The sequence below is a fragment of the Hipposideros armiger genome, unplaced genomic scaffold, assembly GCF_001890085.2.
Source record: "Hipposideros armiger isolate ML-2016 unplaced genomic scaffold, ASM189008v1 scaffold_44, whole genome shotgun sequence".
Taxonomy (NCBI): domain Eukaryota; kingdom Metazoa; phylum Chordata; class Mammalia; order Chiroptera; family Hipposideridae; genus Hipposideros; species Hipposideros armiger.
In genome coordinates, this window is record NW_017731394.1 from 2114703 (window position 1) to 2123061 (window position 8359).

The 8359-nt window shown below is 47.4% G+C and overlaps 1 long non-coding RNA gene across 1 annotated transcript in view; it reads right to left on the bottom strand.

The window, feature by feature from the left end:
* The window catches only part of LOC109381096 (uncharacterized), a 15936-nt gene extending 9483 nt beyond the window's left edge, over nucleotides 1–6453 (bottom strand). The window contains exon 1 of the long non-coding RNA XR_002123634.1: nucleotides 6162–6453. This is a non-coding gene — a long non-coding RNA (uncharacterized LOC109381096). The remainder of the gene's footprint in view (nucleotides 1–6161) is intronic.
* Nucleotides 6454–8359: the final 1906 nt, after the last annotated feature.

Sequence of the window (8359 nt, forward strand, 5' to 3'; positions counted from 1 at the left end):
CGATTGCCTCACCTGGGAAGAGCACAATGATCATACCAACATGGGCCAGTGAAGTGACGTCCTCCGCAACTAGACTGAAGAACAAAAACAGCAATTTGTCTACCTGTCTGTTCCCCTTCCTCAATTCCCCAATGCTGTTCCCCTCCCCCCAATTCCCCAATAAAATCTTTTAAAAAAAATCAAAAAAGGGCAGGATGGGTTACATTCATGTTACCCACTATGTGTAGCAGAAGTGAGGGGGCTAGGTGTCATGGTTTCTACCCTGGTGGGTGTCAACAGTTTTGTCAAGTGTCATTTTGCTGGGAGCTAATTTTTGCCCCCAGCTCAATTTCTCCAAAATTCATGCCCTGACATTTGGTTCACAATGCAAAGACTTTTGTTAATATACTTGTGTGCAGGCTGTGCTGATTTTACAGTCAGTTCAGTATATAAAGTCCACTTGCTGGCAGAAGGGCTCCTGGAACAAGGTCACCGCAGGCTGCTAGGGACATCCAGGTCCTAGGGAGTTCAGGGCACCTCGTGTAAAATTTGGTTTTGGTTTGGTGGCGCATCTGTGGGCTATTTGAATTACTTTGCCTGCATTATTTATCCACCTGCAGCAGGAAGTTTCCTTGAGGGCACATCGTCCTGGGCAGCTAGCAAATCACCTGGAGCTGGTCTGTTATCTGCCACCCCGGCGGTTAGTTAGGGGTTTTTGCTCTTCAGTGAAAGCCTCAAGTGTCGCTGCTGTTTATGTCACAAAGTTCTGACAGGACCTAGGACATTTCCTCTGCTGCATCTGCTATTTTCCTTATGTAATCATATTGTGAGCCCTTAGTCCCACTCCTCCAGCCCCAAACATCACTCGTCTCTAGGGCAATGGGTAAACAAATGGCTCATCACCTCCCACTGGGGACTGAGAACAGCAGGGTTCAATCATGGGACAGTCAGGAAAACGTTAGGGAGGTCGTCAGAGTTGGTAGAGTGTGCAGGTGAATTTAGGGAGTTGAGACATGAAAGGGAGTTATGTAGAGGAGTGGCACCAGGTGATTCCAGTTCCCTCTGGGGTTTCTAACTGCTCATGTTCTTTTAATATCTGGACCAGGGGAGGGTCATGAATCCCAGCATGCTATGACACAAACATAGGCATGTGCAGTGCATTTGGATAGGTGCATGATCTGGACTCACAGGCCACGGACCAGACTTCATAACCTCAATCATTGTCCTGTCCATCTGATCCTGTATAGGACAGGCAAGACCTTGGGGCCCAGACCAGTAGCACTGGTATTGATGGGTTTGTGGGTCTTTTTTTATGAGCTTTGTATCATCTGGCATGCTGTGAATAGGGGGGTAGCTTGCTCACGGGGGCAGAATGCACCCAACATTGTGTGAGGTTCCAACATTGGGATATGACTTTGACCCTGTGATACAGATTAGCCTGGGGATAGCTTTACATGGTAGGTTTGCTTTGGGAGGTTCAGGAGGGGATGTTTTAGTCACAGTGGGAAAGGAGTTTATTGTGACCAAAGGGGAGGATGGGAAGGAGAGAGTTATAACTTTGAGGGTCTATCTGGTATTCACCTCTTTCTAGTATGTGGTATATTAAAATCATGGTGCTCTGGCAAGGGGTAGATGATGTAGGTAACTGGGAAGCCATTCTCTGAGATGCTTGTCTGGGATGGTTGTCTGGGCTGTGGTCATCACCTGCAAGACAGTGGTTGGCTCCCTGGCCAGTACAACTCTTGAGCCAGACCCAGGTCCTGGAGACATCGGTTGATATCGAGAAGGCTGTCACCAAGATGCACAAGGTAGAAGGAGTGCTTGAGGGCACAGTCAGCTATGTGCTGGGGAGCCAACTGGTCATCATAACTATGGGAAAGTTAGCCTGTGGCGGGGAGGGCAGTCACTAAGAGTGCAGGACCACATTCCTATCTGTTTTTCCCGATGGCTGCTCAGGATAATGTAATATGCCTGGCCTATGGTGTTATGGAAGAAGAACTGTATACTCCAAGCTAATAGGCATGACACTGTAGGTGCCATATTGCCCAGGTGTTCTGGCATTGAGTAGGAGAATTGTGTCCCAGACTGAGGCCATCAGCTACATCAGGCATAGCCAACTAGTGATAACCTGAAGGTTCCACAGTAACGTTTTCAGGTTTTAAGTCCCCACGGTAGCATTCAGGGCTGCGTGTTTGTAATGCTCGGGGAATCTGTATCTCACAGCTGTGAGTGGCTGATCTTGCTTCAGCATCATGTGGTGAGGAATGCATAGCCTCAGGCATGCTGTTTTGGAACATTGGTGCTAGGGACCAGGATCTCTTTTGCCTTTTTCCAAGATCCACACGGTGGTAGATGTCAGTCCAAGTGTCAATATTTCCCTGTGAAAGGGCCCCAAATGAACCAGCCTTTAAATCCATCATAAGTTCCATCATGCAGAACGTTTTAGGGGATGATGGTGCCTGTTCTCCAGGCTGGTAGAAACATAATAGGGGGGATTTTGCTGTTTCATCTATGGCCAGCAAGTCCCAGCTTATTATCTGCCTTCAGCCTGGGCATCAATCCTTTGTGTATTGAGCTCAGATTGAAAAAGGATAGAGAAATGGAGGATTGAGCTTGCGGCAGCTGGATAGCTATGGGAACCCATGCATGGAGCCTGGATGTTCTGTCAGAACCAGTAAAGGCAAAATGAGGGCATTTTGTTATGGGTGAGGTACTCACAGGAGCAGGTATCAAGGGAGACACGAGCAGTAAAAGGAAACGGGTTTGGCAAACCACATGCCATTTTGTAGCTTTAAGAGAAGACCCATTGTCGTGGAGTCCCTGGGAACATGGTGGGAGAAGTGAGCCAGTAATAGACAGGAATACTGTATTCCCCATGTATAAGACGCATCTTAATTTTGGGGCCGAAATTTGAAAAAAAAAAAGTATTACATAAAGTTATTGAACTCCAGCTTTATTCATCCTAAAATTCATACAACTCCTCCTCACTGTCAAAACTCCCAACCATTAGTTTGTCCTCATCTGTGTCTGGTGACGAATCACTGTCTTCATAGATTGCCTCGTCCTCAGTTCTATCTATGGCATTTGAAATCTACAACCACCGTATAAGACGCGCCCAGTTTTTAGACCTCAGATTTTTCGAGAAAGGGTGCATCTTATACATGGGGAAATACGGTACATGTTTACTACAGTTGGAGCACAATGGGTGGCCCAGGTAATCAAGTTGTCATTGGGGGTGCATTTAGGCTCCTTGGTCATTCCGCTGGGAGTGACATATGGCACCCAACTCTTTCTCCACAAGTATCCAACATTTCTGGGAGGGCAGTAGAATATGGGTGGAAGAGGTAAATGCAGCATCGTATTGGGGAAGGCCTTGAATGTCAGCCTCCAAGAATATGGACTTAATGAGCCATTAGTCCCTTGAAGACTTTTGAGCAGGGGAAGGCTGCGACTGGAGTTGCATTTGGGTTGGATCGGGGTGGGCAAGGCAGGAGGCAGCGCCACTATTTGAGGAGCTTCAGCATCAGCGAAGGGTTGAGGCAAAGAGATACAGGCCAGAGGGAATAACTGGGTGGACTGGGCAAGACTTGTATGAAGGACACAAGGGAGGGGCAGCCAAGGCAGCTCCAGGAGCATCTCTAGGAGCCCTTGTGGACCGAGCACTTACTCCAAGCCAGACCTGTCCCAGTGCTAATATCTTATCTTTCTCGTTCCTCACGTGAGCCTGTGGGGTATACCAATGGCTGGCCTCTTGCTTCCGCTCCATTCACATATGCCTTCTCCATGCAGCTTCCAGTAGATCCTTTTATAACCTAAGTCAGGTCATCTCACTCCTCTGCTTGAAGCCCCCCAAAGCTTTCCTTCTTCTACTGAGTAAAAGCCAAAGTCCCATGAGGACCTCCGTGTCTGGCCCCAACCATCCACACGTCCTCTTCTCCTATACTCTCTCCCTCCCTCTGCTTCAGCCACACAGTCCCCCTTTGTATTCTTCCAACTCTAGCTTTAGGGCCTTTTCTCTTTTCATCTCCCTGGAACATTCTTCCCCAGATGTTGATCACCTTATTAGAAAGGCCTTCCTTCATCACTGGAATAAGATACTGACAACCCTGAACACCCCACCCCCTTTTCCCTCACTCTGTGTGATTTTTCTCCACGGCACATAATCACCATCTGACATACTATATGTTTACTGTATGTCTTTTTCTCTCTAGTTAGGAGTTCACCATTCAGTTTACCATGCAAGAGCAACGCTTGTTTTGCTCACTTCTGTGTATCTCCAGGCCTAGAACAGTTCCTGCCATGTACTAGGCAGCCAATAAATAAACACTAAATGGATGCATAGTGTGCATTATTATCCTTATGTGATGAAAGGGAAACTGAGGCTCAGAAAGGGTAAGGAACTTGTCCAGGCCAGGACAGTCCATAATTGCTAAAGCCAGGATTAAAGCCCAGAAAAGTCTGACCACAAAGACTGACCTTTCTCATTAGGGTACAATACTCCCAAGGAGTTTTAGAACCTTTATAAATGAAAAAAACGGGTCTTTAATTAACAAAAATGGGACCTTCTGTGGAAGAAAAGGTTTGGGTGATGACAGGGGAAAAGTGACAAACTCATTTTAGACTCTGTTCTCCTTTGACTCCAATTGGATGTGAAAATCCACAGGTGGCCATTTGAGCATTTCCTGTGTGCCAGGTGCTATGCGGGACACCAAAGATTTAAAAATAAACCAGACTTGGTTCACCATCTAGGGGTGAAGTGTCGAGGGCACGCTTGCTGAATTCATGGAGCAGGAGCTAAGACAACCTGACCAGAGCGTGGACACGGGCACACAGCCAGACACCCAGGGCCAGGCATTGGCTGAGTAGCAGTGTCTCCTGGTCCTGTTCATTTGTTCAACAGTCACTGAACACTTAGGTTGTGCCAGACGAAGTGGTGACATTAGAGATACAGAAATGGCTCAGACAAGGGCCGATACTTAGGGGCTCACAGAAGCTAGGAGGTGGCAAACACTTCACTCTTATTCATTCACCAGCTAGAAAACAAGCGTCTACCATGGGTTACACACTCCTAGACTCTGGGTGTGAAACAACCAATAAAGTAGGCACTATGCCTACACTCAAGAAACCAACAACTAGTGGCAAAGGAATTATAAATGGTGTTATTATTACTGTTATCAACAACAACGATAACTGACAAGGGCCCAGTGCCAGCCACTGTCAAAGCACGTACATGATTCATTTCACTTATTCCTCACAATGACCCCATGGTTATCCCTATATTACAGATGTGGAAACTGAGGCTTCCATCTCCCTCAAGTCTACAATTTTCTGGGGTCACGTTGGGGAGCATAACTAATTTTACTGATAGAGTCAGGAAAGTCTTTACAGAAAATTGAATTTTTTTCAGGTGGGACACAAGTATAGCTTTTCTCTAAGCAGAAACAATGGGGCAAGAACCTGGACCCATGAAAGCGTAATACCTGCTTCAAAGGGTAGTTGTGAGACATCAACAAGCTATGTAAAACCCTAACACAGTGCTTGGCACAAAGTAGATGCTCTCAAATGCTTGCTCCCCTTCATTGGTCCCTGTGTGGCCACGTTCCCCATGCACCTTGGTTTTTAAAACATCCTTTAAGTTATAACCTCTTTGGGGGCCAGGACCTCTCCGAGGCATTCCATTACAATCCCTGTCCTCAATGCACTATTGGAATGTGTTTAAAAATGCTAGCAAAGACAGCAGCCCCACCTCTTCATAAGGTCACTGTGCACACACACACACACACACACACACACACACACACACACACACACACTGACTGGGGAGACCATGGTAAACACTAGCTTGTGTTTTGGATGAAAATAACAGAATGGTCTCCCTTCGTGGCTGGCAATGAGGAACAAATGTGATGGTTAAATTAGCAGTTCCCGAAGACATTAGCAACCACCCAGCTCACACAGCGAGCACCTGACTCACCGCGGGGCCTCTCCAAGTCATGGCCTATGAATAGACACTCTTCCTCCCTCTCCGAGAGAGAAGCTAGAGTGCCCAGAACACCATGGGGTGAGCTTCAGAACAATTATATTTTAAAAGACAAATCTAATTATCACTTCTTCTGGCTCCTAGAAAAAGAAAAGTTTCCCCTGCAGTACTCCATTCGTCAGAGTTAATCAAGCCGACTCACCAGCAGATGATGTAATCTTGGTGGCTTCCCCAATCAGTTCTAGGCTGCCTGCTCCTCTGCCACCTTCTCAGCTAATTGCCCTGCTCCTTCTCAGGAGGCCCTAGCACCCTAACGCCTGGTGCCAGTACCACCTCCTTTCTCTGCCGGGACACCCACAGGTCCTTGTGGACAGCAAAAACCCACTCCACGGCCTAGGGTTGAGGAGGTGTTTCTTTCTCACTTCTGCTCCAGGCGAGTTGCTGTTTGCTGAGTATGTTGCAAAACCATGGTTCGGAGAGCTGGGCCTGTCTGAGGCCTGGTTGTCGATCTGATGGGGTGGGTGGAGCCTGTGCTCCTGCAGTGAGTGCTGACACCGGTTGTGCTCTGCGTGGAATCCCTGGGTCTTCAGGGAGGTCCCCCGTGCTGTGCCAGACAGCAAGGCTGGATTGCTCAAATCGTAACTCAGGCCCTCATTTTGTGGCTCAGAAAGTGGGGAAGAGCCAGGAACCACAGCTTTGAGCAGATCCCAACAGGTCCTCTAATTCCAAGAAGCCTTCTTTGACCCTGTTCACGCATAGCACCCTCTCCCTCCCATTGCTCCTCCCTTTGAGTCTTCTCTTATGTACCATCAGCCCGTAAGTATGTAATACATTTCCCTCTGACTCAACATATCGCCATATTACTCCAGGAAAGAAATGCTGCAGGCTGTACCAGAAAGTTCGGAGGCTCACACAGACCTGAATTTGAACCCCAGCTCAGGCACTTGCTAGAGAGACAAACTTAGATAAGGTACACAGCCTCTCAGAACCTCGGTACCCTCATTTCTAAAACAGGGACAATGCTCTCTGCCTTGCAGGGTTGTTGAGTGGATTACGTGAAATAACGCAAGGAAAGAGCTTTTGCAAGGGCCAACATTTCCTAACGCATTGTCTTACCCAGCAATAATTTCAGGGCATGGGTTTGATCACCTCTTAATTCGATGTTACATTCTAACTTGGTTCTTCTTTTGAACCCCTCAGGGCCTGCAACACTTACGGGTGTACAGAAGTCACTCATAAGTAGTTGGTTCTTTATTGGCTGAATAAAATAGACTCCCTCCGGTCTTTCCTTTCCCTTGTCTTCACCACAAGGCTCTTATCAGGGGCTCTCTGGCCTCTTTGATCCTATGCGTTGGGGCCATTCCAGGCTCTCCTTTCCTTGTGCCCCACACCCTAGTGAGCTCACTGACTCCTGAAGTACGGGTATGTGTGGTGTTGTTACCATCCCCCGAAATGCCTGCTTCCCCACGTGGGCCTTGTCTGGCAGCTGCCTCCCCTGCCTGTGTTGTTGTCTGTCTGCTGGGCCAGGGTGACAGCTCACCAAGCTTCATCCTTAGTCCTTTCAAGCATTAGCAGCCCACCCTGTTCCAAAGATATCTTTTATAGCCGATCTCTGGCGGCACCTCCTACCTTCGAATTAGGAGCTTATCAACACCCCGGACATCACTCTTCCTGCAGCGGCTGACAACATAGGCGCCCACTGAGGCTGCACTGGGGGAGAGAAGCAAAATTATTTCCATGGTGAAGGTGGTGCTGAGCGCAAGGGTTGGAATCTAGGTGAATCCAAATGTAGTCCAGCCTCCTCGTTCTACAAGGAGGTATCTCATCCTCTTTGAATCCGCAGCACCAAGCACAGCGCTTGGCATACTGTACACATTCAGTATATGAACACATGAATTGAAAAGGCCAACGAAACATTTTTTAGCTAGTGGATTCCTTTTCTCAATGCTTGTTGCTGTCCAGTTCATTTCTTTGTCTTGTACAAGCAAATAACAAAGTTAGCTCATGACTAATCTTTCATTATCTTTTCTTGCTGTGGTTGAAAATAAATTTATACCATAAAAGGGAGACATCTGATCCCTTTGTCCTCCCTCTTCTATCTTCTCTAAATCTTAGGATCATGGCGAGGCTCTTTGAAATTCAGGGTCATTTTCAGAAACAGGAGCTGATGAAGGAAGTATGACACAATCTAACATTTTTCTTATCGGGCAGTGTGGTCTGGTGGTTTGCACAGGGGCTCTGCAAGTCGGAAGTCTGGCTTTCTATTTCTGGGGCTTAAGAGAAACCATGTAACAACAGTCTTTATAGCCCCACTCACCCTTGCTTTCTCTTTCTTTTATTCCCTGTAATGAGCCTCAACTGGAATGGCTTAGCCACAGCAGTCAGTATTTCAACCAGGAA